The sequence below is a fragment of the Peromyscus leucopus genome, chromosome X (assembly GCF_004664715.2).
Source record: "Peromyscus leucopus breed LL Stock chromosome X, UCI_PerLeu_2.1, whole genome shotgun sequence".
Taxonomy (NCBI): domain Eukaryota; kingdom Metazoa; phylum Chordata; class Mammalia; order Rodentia; family Cricetidae; genus Peromyscus; species Peromyscus leucopus.
The window spans coordinates 132,563,945-132,573,640 of record NC_051083.1 but is presented as its reverse complement, the minus strand read 5'-3'; positions in this window follow the sequence as shown (position 1 = coordinate 132,573,640).

The following is a 9,696-nucleotide window of genomic DNA, read 5'->3' as shown; positions in this document are numbered from 1 at the left end:
GATCTTATGCTAAACCTGGTCAAAAGTCTGAGGCTAAGGAGGTCAAAGGTCCTAGGAAGTAACCTATTAATGTTTCAATTCATTGGTTAGTGTTGCTCTCAGCATTGGTCAGAGACATTTCTTCCAGTGGATGTTAGCTAACAAAGGGGTTCAAAACTAGTCAAAGTGCTGAGAACATGTTACTGTAACTGTTCAGTGCTCAGGACAGAATGAATGACAAGAGAACAGTCTAGAATTTCTTCCTTGGTCTTAGCTGAGTTCTCACTGACCATTCACTAACTGTTACAAGAAAATCTTTTCTCTTTTATTTCACAATTTTGCAATTTTAAGTTCAGAATCTTTGACTTAGCTTTTGAAATTCTCTAGTCTCCAAGTAATATATGTATTTCTGAGGCATAGGACTTACTATTTAAGAACATAGGCTTTTAGCTGGGCAGTGGTGGCACATGCCTTTAGTCCCAGCACTCAGGAGACAGAGGCAGTCAGATGTCAGTGAGTTTGAGGCCATCCTGGTCTAGAGAGTGAATTCCAGGACAGCCAGGGCTACACAGAGAAAATCTGTCTTTAAAAAAAAAAAGAAAAGAAAGCACAGGCTTTGAAAGACCTGATTTGAATTCTTTTTCTACCATCTCTTAGCAAGTGACCATGTTACTTCATTGCTGTGAGTTCGTCTCGTCTCCTAATTTATAAATACAATGATGCCACCAATAATTAATGAAGTTGTAGCAAGTGAATGAGAGAATCAATGTAAAGTATTTAACACTGTGCACGGCACAGAGTAATGACTGTAATACACAGGGACTATTAACAACCTTGAATGAATCCTGTGATTTTCTTTCTTTCTCATATTGCTTTTACTCAAACTGTTCCCTCCAAAAATGCCTCTGCTTGTAGAAATTCTGTTCTTTGAATCCCTTCCCCAAAGTCCCTTTCTCAAGAATTCTTTCTTTTTGTCCTACCATGATATTTTCTCTGTGTTTTAAATCTCCATTCACTTGAGTCAGACACCTCCTTCACACCAATTTGTGTGCTTCCAGGCATTTCCCAGGGTTGCACTTGCCCTGAGGAATTAAGTCATATAGTATACAAATGGCACATGATTTCCTGGAACTTTTAGTAGGAATTCTGAGCATCTGAACAATACTGCAATTCATTACATGCCTCATTTCTACTAACAACCTCAACTTAATCTTAAAACACATAACTAATAATTGCAGAGAATAGGAGACTGGAGTGCTCAGCCATCCATGAGATAGCTGTATCATACCTCCAGTCCACAATACTCAGGGATCATTGAGGAAGATGGGAGAGGGCATAAAGCTTGGAATAGCCAGAGATTTCAGAGGACTACTACAAAACAGGGTTTCTGGACATGTAGGACCACTGCATAGGTGAATTTTACCATGGCTGTGGCCACATGCACAAGTCTGGCATAATATCAAGACAATCAAAACTCCAACATGAATGTAGGAAGGGCCTGTAAAGTCTCCACTGCCACATGAGGAATTATTGACAGTTGGTGGCTGCTGAAAAACTAGTACATAAAGTTGGGAAAGAGATGTGGTGAGGGAAGCCAGGGAGTACTTTGAGAGGAAGGACTGGGTATATTTGATCAAAATGCATTGTATAGATTGTATACGTGTATGAAAATATTTTTAAAGACACATGACAAAGAACTGAATTGGGGTATGAAAACAGGGGGGAATCCTGCTGACACATGGTGTAGATGATAATAATGTCTTAGATACATATTCGTCTTACCTGTATTTTGGAATTCTGCCCCAATCATTTTCTATTGCTATATTCAACAACAACAACAAAAAGAATAGCCAGCCATGTTTGAGAAATATTTGATAGGCAAAATCATAAACATATACAAATGACAAATATATTTTATTGATAGAAAAGATGTTATTTGCCCATAGGAAAGTATAAAAACATAATTGCAGGTTCATGTGTTGAAAGCTTTGCCCTCAACACAGTTATTTGGAAGAGTTGATGGAACATTCAAGAGACAATCTTATTCGGAAGTAGGTGAACCATTGGAAGGAATTAAGATTCATAGGCCTAGCAGAACCTTGAATTAACTATTTCAAATATAAGAGTGTGGTTGGCCACTCCCAGATCTCTGACCTCTTTTATCATCATATATGCTCTCCTTCTCATACTACAACCATAAAATTCTCTGCCAAGATGTAATGAAGCCAAGAAAGTCCTCACCAGAGTTGGTGACAGGATGTTTGTGCCTTCCATCTCACAAAACAGGCAGATAAGATCTGTTCTTTTCAAGTTATTCATCTTCATATATTTTGTTACAGAAGTAGAAAATGGACTAATATAATTATTTATTCTATACCAGTATATACTTGTTATGTAGTAAAATATGAGCAAATAGAATGATCTTTGTAGCATGAATCTTAAAAGTTCTTATCAATAAAATCAAACCTGAGGCCAGTTATTGGGGTGAATGCTGGAAGATCAGAGAAGCAGAACAAGTCACAGCTACCTCAGATCTTGCTAACAGTGGAAGAAAAAATGTTTTCTCCACATCTATGAAAATGTTTTGACAAATTCTGGATAAAACAAAAAAAAACACATTCAGACTACTTTTCCTCCACATTACTCATTTAAGTATGTTTGCTTTCCACATATATATACTTTCTTTTCATTGTGAATGACTCAGATGGAGTTTGTGGGTTGTGGAGAACCAAGCACATGGTTAAAGTGAATCAAAATAAGGAGGTTGCCTTTAATATTTTGATAAATGAAATAAACAATGTTCCATTATCATTTGAGTCACCCACAGACTTAACAAGGGAGATGTGGTCTGCTGCAGTGCAAAAGATTGTCCCACATTGGGATGTTCTCTGCTAACAGAAATGAAGGAGACTTACTGTTCTCTTGAATGGAAACAATCCCTACCTTCTTCATTCCTAAACTCTAACGCTCCCTTTTTTTTTCTTTCCCCCTTCTTTTTTGGCCGAGACATTTAATGAATGTCTATAAGGCAATGATGTCTGAACCAGGTGTTACTTGCAAAATGAGAACAGATAAAAGGATGTCCTTGGAGGCTTAGCCTTAGAAAGAAAGGACTATAAATTAGAGCAGAAATGAGCCACTTGAGGTTCCTATCCTGGAGGTACCACCAGGTTAACGGATTTAAAAAGATAAATAAATGCTTGTGAAAGCATTCTAGGGAAGTTAACCCACTCATATCTATTCTAATTTAAATATTTAGCTAGTACAAAACACTAGGTTACAAGATACCACCTCAATACTTCAAAAACAGTTTTGCACTCTTTCCTTTTGTTTGGGCTGTTTGTCAGTAGGAGATGACCATACAGTTTAGTTCCTTTGTAAGCATGTCTACTTTTTCCTGTTGAAAAGTCTTCTGACTGACAGTAAAAGTTTTTAACTATTAAATATGTAGCTATAGGCTTTTTCTTATATGTCCTGTTTGCCAAATTCTGAATCCTGTCAAATGAAGATATTCCTATTTTCCTAAGTTTGGTAATTCTTCATCTTTATTTATTTAAATATTAGTTCCCTTATAGCTCTTTTGTGATTTTCAAACAAACTTGACACTTCTTTCACTTGTAGCTAGAGTTTCCCTGCCTTGTCCACAGTCAGGACAAACCTTTGTCACCCGCCAGTCCCACAGCCGCTCAGACCCAACCAAGTAAACACAGAGACTTATATTGCTTCAAACTGTATGGCCATGGCAGGCTTCTTACTAACTGTTTTTATAGCTTAAATTAATCCATTTCTACAAATCTATACCCTGCCATGAAGCTCATGGCTTACCGGCATCTTTTCTTGCTGCTTGTCAGGGTGGCGGCTGGCAGTGACTTCTTCTGCCTTCTTGTTCTTTTATTTCTCCTTTCTGTTAGTCCCACCTATACTTCCTGCCTAGCCATGGCCAATCAGGTTTTATTTATTGACCAATCAGAGCAACTTGACATACAGACCATCCCCCAGCACAGCCAAGTGCAGACCATCTCAGACACCTGCACTCAGACCCGTGGTCCTTATCATCCTCTATGCGGACCTGCTGGGTAAAGCCACGAGGAACCCAAAAACAGGCTCCCACAGGACATACAGAACATCCCACAGTTTCTCTAGTTTCTCTCTGTACTTTTCAACTGTTAAATCCATTTCTAATATCATCTGGGAAAAAATTTTTCAACCTGTTATTTTATTCTACTTTATTAATTCATTCTTCAACTATATCAGTTCTTTTATTTACCCCCTTCATCAGCTTCTTGTGTGTGTGTGTGTGTGTGTGTGTGTGTGTGTGTGTGTGTGTGTGCGTTTGTGTGTATGTGTGTGAACATGCATGTGAAAGCCAGAAGCCAATGTTGAGTTTCTTCCTTGACAGCACTCTACCTTCCTTTTTGAGGAGGGTCTCTCATTGAACATGGAGCTTTGTAATCAGATATTTCTCTCCCACCCGCCTGTTCCCAAATACCAGTTAGCCATTTTCCAAATAATTGACTTGGAGGCTTACTTAATATTACTTATAAAAGCTCAGCCAATAGTTCAGTCTTATTACTAACTAGCTCTTGCATTTTAAGTTAACCCATATTTCTCATTTATGCCCTGCCATGTGACAGCACCTTTATTAGCATGGCACATTCATCTCCTGCTCCAACTGCATCTCACTGGCAACTCCTGACTCTGTCCTTTTCCTTCCCATCATCCTTAGTTTGGTCACCCCACCTATACTTCCTGCCTGGCTACTGGCCAGTGTTTTACAATATACAAGAGGATTATTCCACAGCAGAGCTCAGTGATTCAACTAGATCTACTGACCAGTAAGACCCAGGGACTTTCCTGTTTCCACCTGTCTGGTATTTAGCTTCCAAATACACCACTGCATTCAGCATTTCTATTTGAATTAGGGGGAATCTAACTCAGGTCCTCTGAGTCAACTTGGTTTCCAGCACCAAGTTCTTTATTTTAACTCATTTTTTATACCTTACATTCCTGGATGGCCTTCTTTATAACTGTACTTGCTCCATGTTACTAACACCCCCTTAGCTATTCAATCCTATTCTATTTTGTTTTCCATTGTTAGTTTCACTAGCCAGTCAATTATGTCTTATGTGGCCAGGTCTGTTGAGCTTCTGGTATTTCATTCAGAAAGTCATAATACTCACAAGATGGTCTTTAAGAGGACTCTTTGTCTCAGTGAGTTCTAAAGGCACCACAGCAGTTTTTAGGCTGACCAGACTACATTGGTTATAATCTCTTACCAGTTCCCTCATACTAATTTTAATGAGTCTACTCTCATTCTATTAAGTTTAATTTTTATAGTCACCCTTCCTGAGGTATATTTGCCCATCAATGTTACAGATTTTCATTTCTGTTAAGGGACCAACACATGACAGTAGCTGCCATGGCTACTCACCTTGAAGCACAACCATTAGTAGAGCTACATATTGTGAGTTATTGCTCTTAATCCTGGGAATATGTTCCAAAACTGCTGAACAGAGCAGCATTGCTATTTTTAAGGATAGCACATAGAGGAGAAAAGACTGAATGGGATTAATGCTAAACAAACTACATACCAGTATTTGTTTTTACTGGGGCTATGACATTTCCAAATCATCATTAATATGTGTAGGATTCTGAATAAACTCACCAGAGGCCATTTGATTCATCACAGATCATGAGATTTTCCTCTGTAATAGCCACCAACAATCAGTAATGGTAATAAAGGGATAGAAATTTGAATTCTCTTTGGGTATGTCTTAGCTAAGTAAAGCAGATGCTGAAGAGTGAGTGCTGAGCTGGACAAGGAATTAGCAGCTCTATGCTCCAAATGCAACACTCACATACCAGCTATGTGATCTTGTAGCCATCACCTAACTATTTAGGATTCAATTTCCTTATTTGTAAAACTGAAATAGAACTACATCAACACTAATATCCCTCCAATGAATACAAATTTATCATCAACTTTTTAGAGGATATATCACTCCATACAAGCTTCCATATTTGATTAAGTAATCTGTTTTTAAGCAAACAACTCCCCAATAAACAAATATATTTTTAATATAGAGCATGCAATCCCATGCACAACTGGGAAAAAAAGAAAGTCTATATGTAAAAGGTCCTATCTGTAACTCACTCTGCAATAAAGCTTAGGCTCTAAACAATTGCTATGTTAATCATACCCCTAACTATGTGCTGCCTCAGGGCATTTTCACACCTTTCACCAGCCTGTTCCAGTGTAGTTTTACCTATTCAATCTATAAACTCCAAGTGCTAAATAATAGAATAGGCCCTAAGAGTTCCAATATCTCAGTGAGCACATGGGCTCCCAACCTAATCTCTAATAATCAGCCTTTGCATACTTCCCAAGTCTCAGACACTCTCTCTAATTCCCATTATTTTTCTCTCCTTGATTGGAGTTTCTGGGATGCCTTCTATTCCAGAGGCATATGATGTCATTGCATCTACCCCCAGCTGTTCTTAATTTTCTCTCAGATCAGTTCTCTTGAAGGACTCTCAGCAGGCCCAATGACATAGCCCTCCCTTCTAAGTTGTAGATGAAAAGCTGGGGTAGAGAGGGGAAAGGGTATTTCACCAACCCATAATGATTAATCCCAGCAAAATAAAGGGCAAGGTCCATTTAATAATCAGAGCATTCCAGGAACAGGGTGTTGTCAAGTGAATAAGGCTCAGGCTCTGATGAGACAAATGTGCTCTAGAAAGCTGTTATAGCAACAAGACTTTGCTGTCTAAGATGTAATGTAAACTATCTCTGTTTGAGGCAGTTCTCTAAGACCAGCCCATCACATGAGACCACCCTTGCTACTTGCTATGTAGAGGCTGATAACTCTACCTACAACACAAGCCTTGAGCCTCAAGCCAACAGCTAGGCTACCCTGTCGATAGATAGTTATGCTGGAGATGCTACAGAAATTCAGCTCTTACCTGTACAGTTGCTCTGTGTTCTGCAGTGTTGCAGATAAATCCCTGATAAGATCAGTTCAAATGACTCATAATTCTTACTAAAGTGTTAATTGAAAAGGTTATTATGTAATGATGCATGGGGGAAAAAAAAGAATAAATCTCTAAGGTGGAAACTCTTACCATATCATAGTACCTGGATGAAACAGCTAGGATAGTGCCCATGCACCATTCACTCAGAAATGTAGAAAGTTTTTGCTTCATTCAATTTCTACCAGCAGCCAGTTGAGAACAAATCCCCTTGGTGAAGGGTGATTTTGAGGGAGGAAAGAATGTCTGAAGAGTAGATGAGGATTATGGAGACCCATGAGGCAGGACTAAATGGGTGAGTAAATGATGGTTCTTAGCCTTGGTTTCACATAAGAGATGCGTGGGGGTGGTTAAATATTTCTTAGTTATTATATGCATCTGAGTATTTTGCCTGCATGTATATCTATGCACCACTTGCATGTTTGGAAGGTGTCAGAAATCCTGGACCTGGAGTTACAGTTTGTTGTACGCAGCCAGGTTGGTGCTGGGATTTTAAATCCAGTTTCTACGCAAGAGCATACAGTAGTCTTCTTAACCTCCAAGCCATTCTTCTCATTTTTAAAAGACTTTTTAAACTTTATTTTGAAATAATGTTTTTGTTTGTTTATAAATTATCACTTAGTAATTTATTTTATCTTAAAATAATTTTAAAATTATAAAACACCCAAAAATAGTATGCAGCCAGGACAAATACTTCATCTAGCATTTTTCATGTCACCCTTATACATAACCATGGCAGAGTTCTCAAAACAAGGAAATAAACATTGGGACAACACTATTAACTAAATCATAAATTATATTTGTACTTTACTAGTTTTTCTACTAAAGTCCATTTCTTGTCAAGGATCAATTCAGAATACCAGACTTCCTCTAATCATCAACTTTCCTGGGTCCCCACTAGTTTATGACAGTGCCTCTTGTTTCTATGAATGTAATGGTCTGCATTCTTATTTATTCATTCAGTAATTTGTCTATTTGTTAATTTAATTTTGTGGTGTTGGAGACCAAAGTGATGTCCTCATACATGTTAGCCAAGTGCTCTGCCACCTCCCAGCCAGCTAATTTGTATAATACACCTCACCACTTCTACTAAGTGTCTTTTGTCTGTTACAGGGTTGACTTCAAAGTACTGTGTTGCATTGAGTCATCATATTTTTTTGTTGCTTATAATCTATGGCAATTTACCAGTATCTCCTTTTTTCATGATTTTGACAATTTTAAAGATTAATAGATAGTTACTATATAGAGTGTTTCCCAATTTGGGTATCTCTGTTTCTTCAAGGTTAGATTGAGATTGTATACTTTGGAGAACAAAATACACAGAGGTCAACTGCCTTTCTCATTAGAGTATATCAAAGATTCAAGTCATAAACTTAGCAGACTAGTAATGTTAAGATTTTTTTTTAATTTTCTGACAGTTCAGCCCCTGAACATGCTAAGCAAGCACTCTGTTACTGTGCTTCCCTCTCAAACCAATGTTAGCCTTGTTTACATGATGATATTTCCGATAGGTTTGTCTACTGCAAAGCTACTGTTTTATATTTTGTTTTTTATTTTTTAGATAGGACTTCAAATTCACTGTGCAGTTGTGGATGACCCTGAACCTGTAAGCTTCCTGCCTCCACCTCCTTAGTGCTAGACCACAGGTGTGAACCAGTGTTTTTATGTAGTACTGAGCATCGAAATCAGGGCTTTTTGCATGCTAGGCAAGCACTCTACTAAGTGCACTACATCTCCAGCCCCTGTTCATTTTATTTTTTAAAGCACTATTGTGTTGAGATCATTATATTCAAGTTCATATGCAGTTGACAACATAATACAAAAAGAGACATTGTGCATTCTTAATTCTGTGTCTTTTCATGAATATATCTTATGTAACTATAGTACAATGTCAAAATCAGGAAACTAACAATGATATAAACTATATGCCATTTGATAACTTGTACATATTATATTCTTTGATTTTACTTTATTCATTCATCTGTATACTTCTTTGAAAAAGGGTCTTATGTAGCTTAGGCTGGCCTTGAACTGCTATATAACTGAGAGTGTCCTTGGACTCCTGACCCTCCTGCTTCTGCCCACTGAATGCTGGGAATACAGGGTGTACCATCTTGCCTGGCTTTTGCAATATTGGGGATTGAAACCTGTGTTTCTTGTATAAAAAGTAAAGAGCAACTGAATTATATCATACTATAATCCAGGAGAATTACTGCATCACTCAAAGATCCTTTTCATTTTCTTGCTTTGTAGTCATAACCTCTCTAGACCTAGAAATGACCAATATATTATACATATTTTAATTTTATCATTTCAGGATTGTATAAATCAAATTAATCAGTATATTACCTCATGTAATTGTCTTTTGCCCCACTCATTATCATGCTAGTTATCATCCAAATTTCATATTTTACTAATTCATTCTTTTCATTGCTGAGTAGTAGCCACCATTATGAATGTACCTTAATTTGTTCAACAATTCATTTACTTAGGTGCCTCTGTATTATTCCTGTGTTTTGTTTGTTACACATATTTCTTACATAAATATTCAACTACATATTTTGGCAAAGCCATAAGTTTTCATTTCTCTGAGATACATGGCAAGATGATAAATATATCTATAGATAGATAGATAGATAGATAGATAGATAATTGTGATGTATAATGTTGATTTAATGGTTAATATTA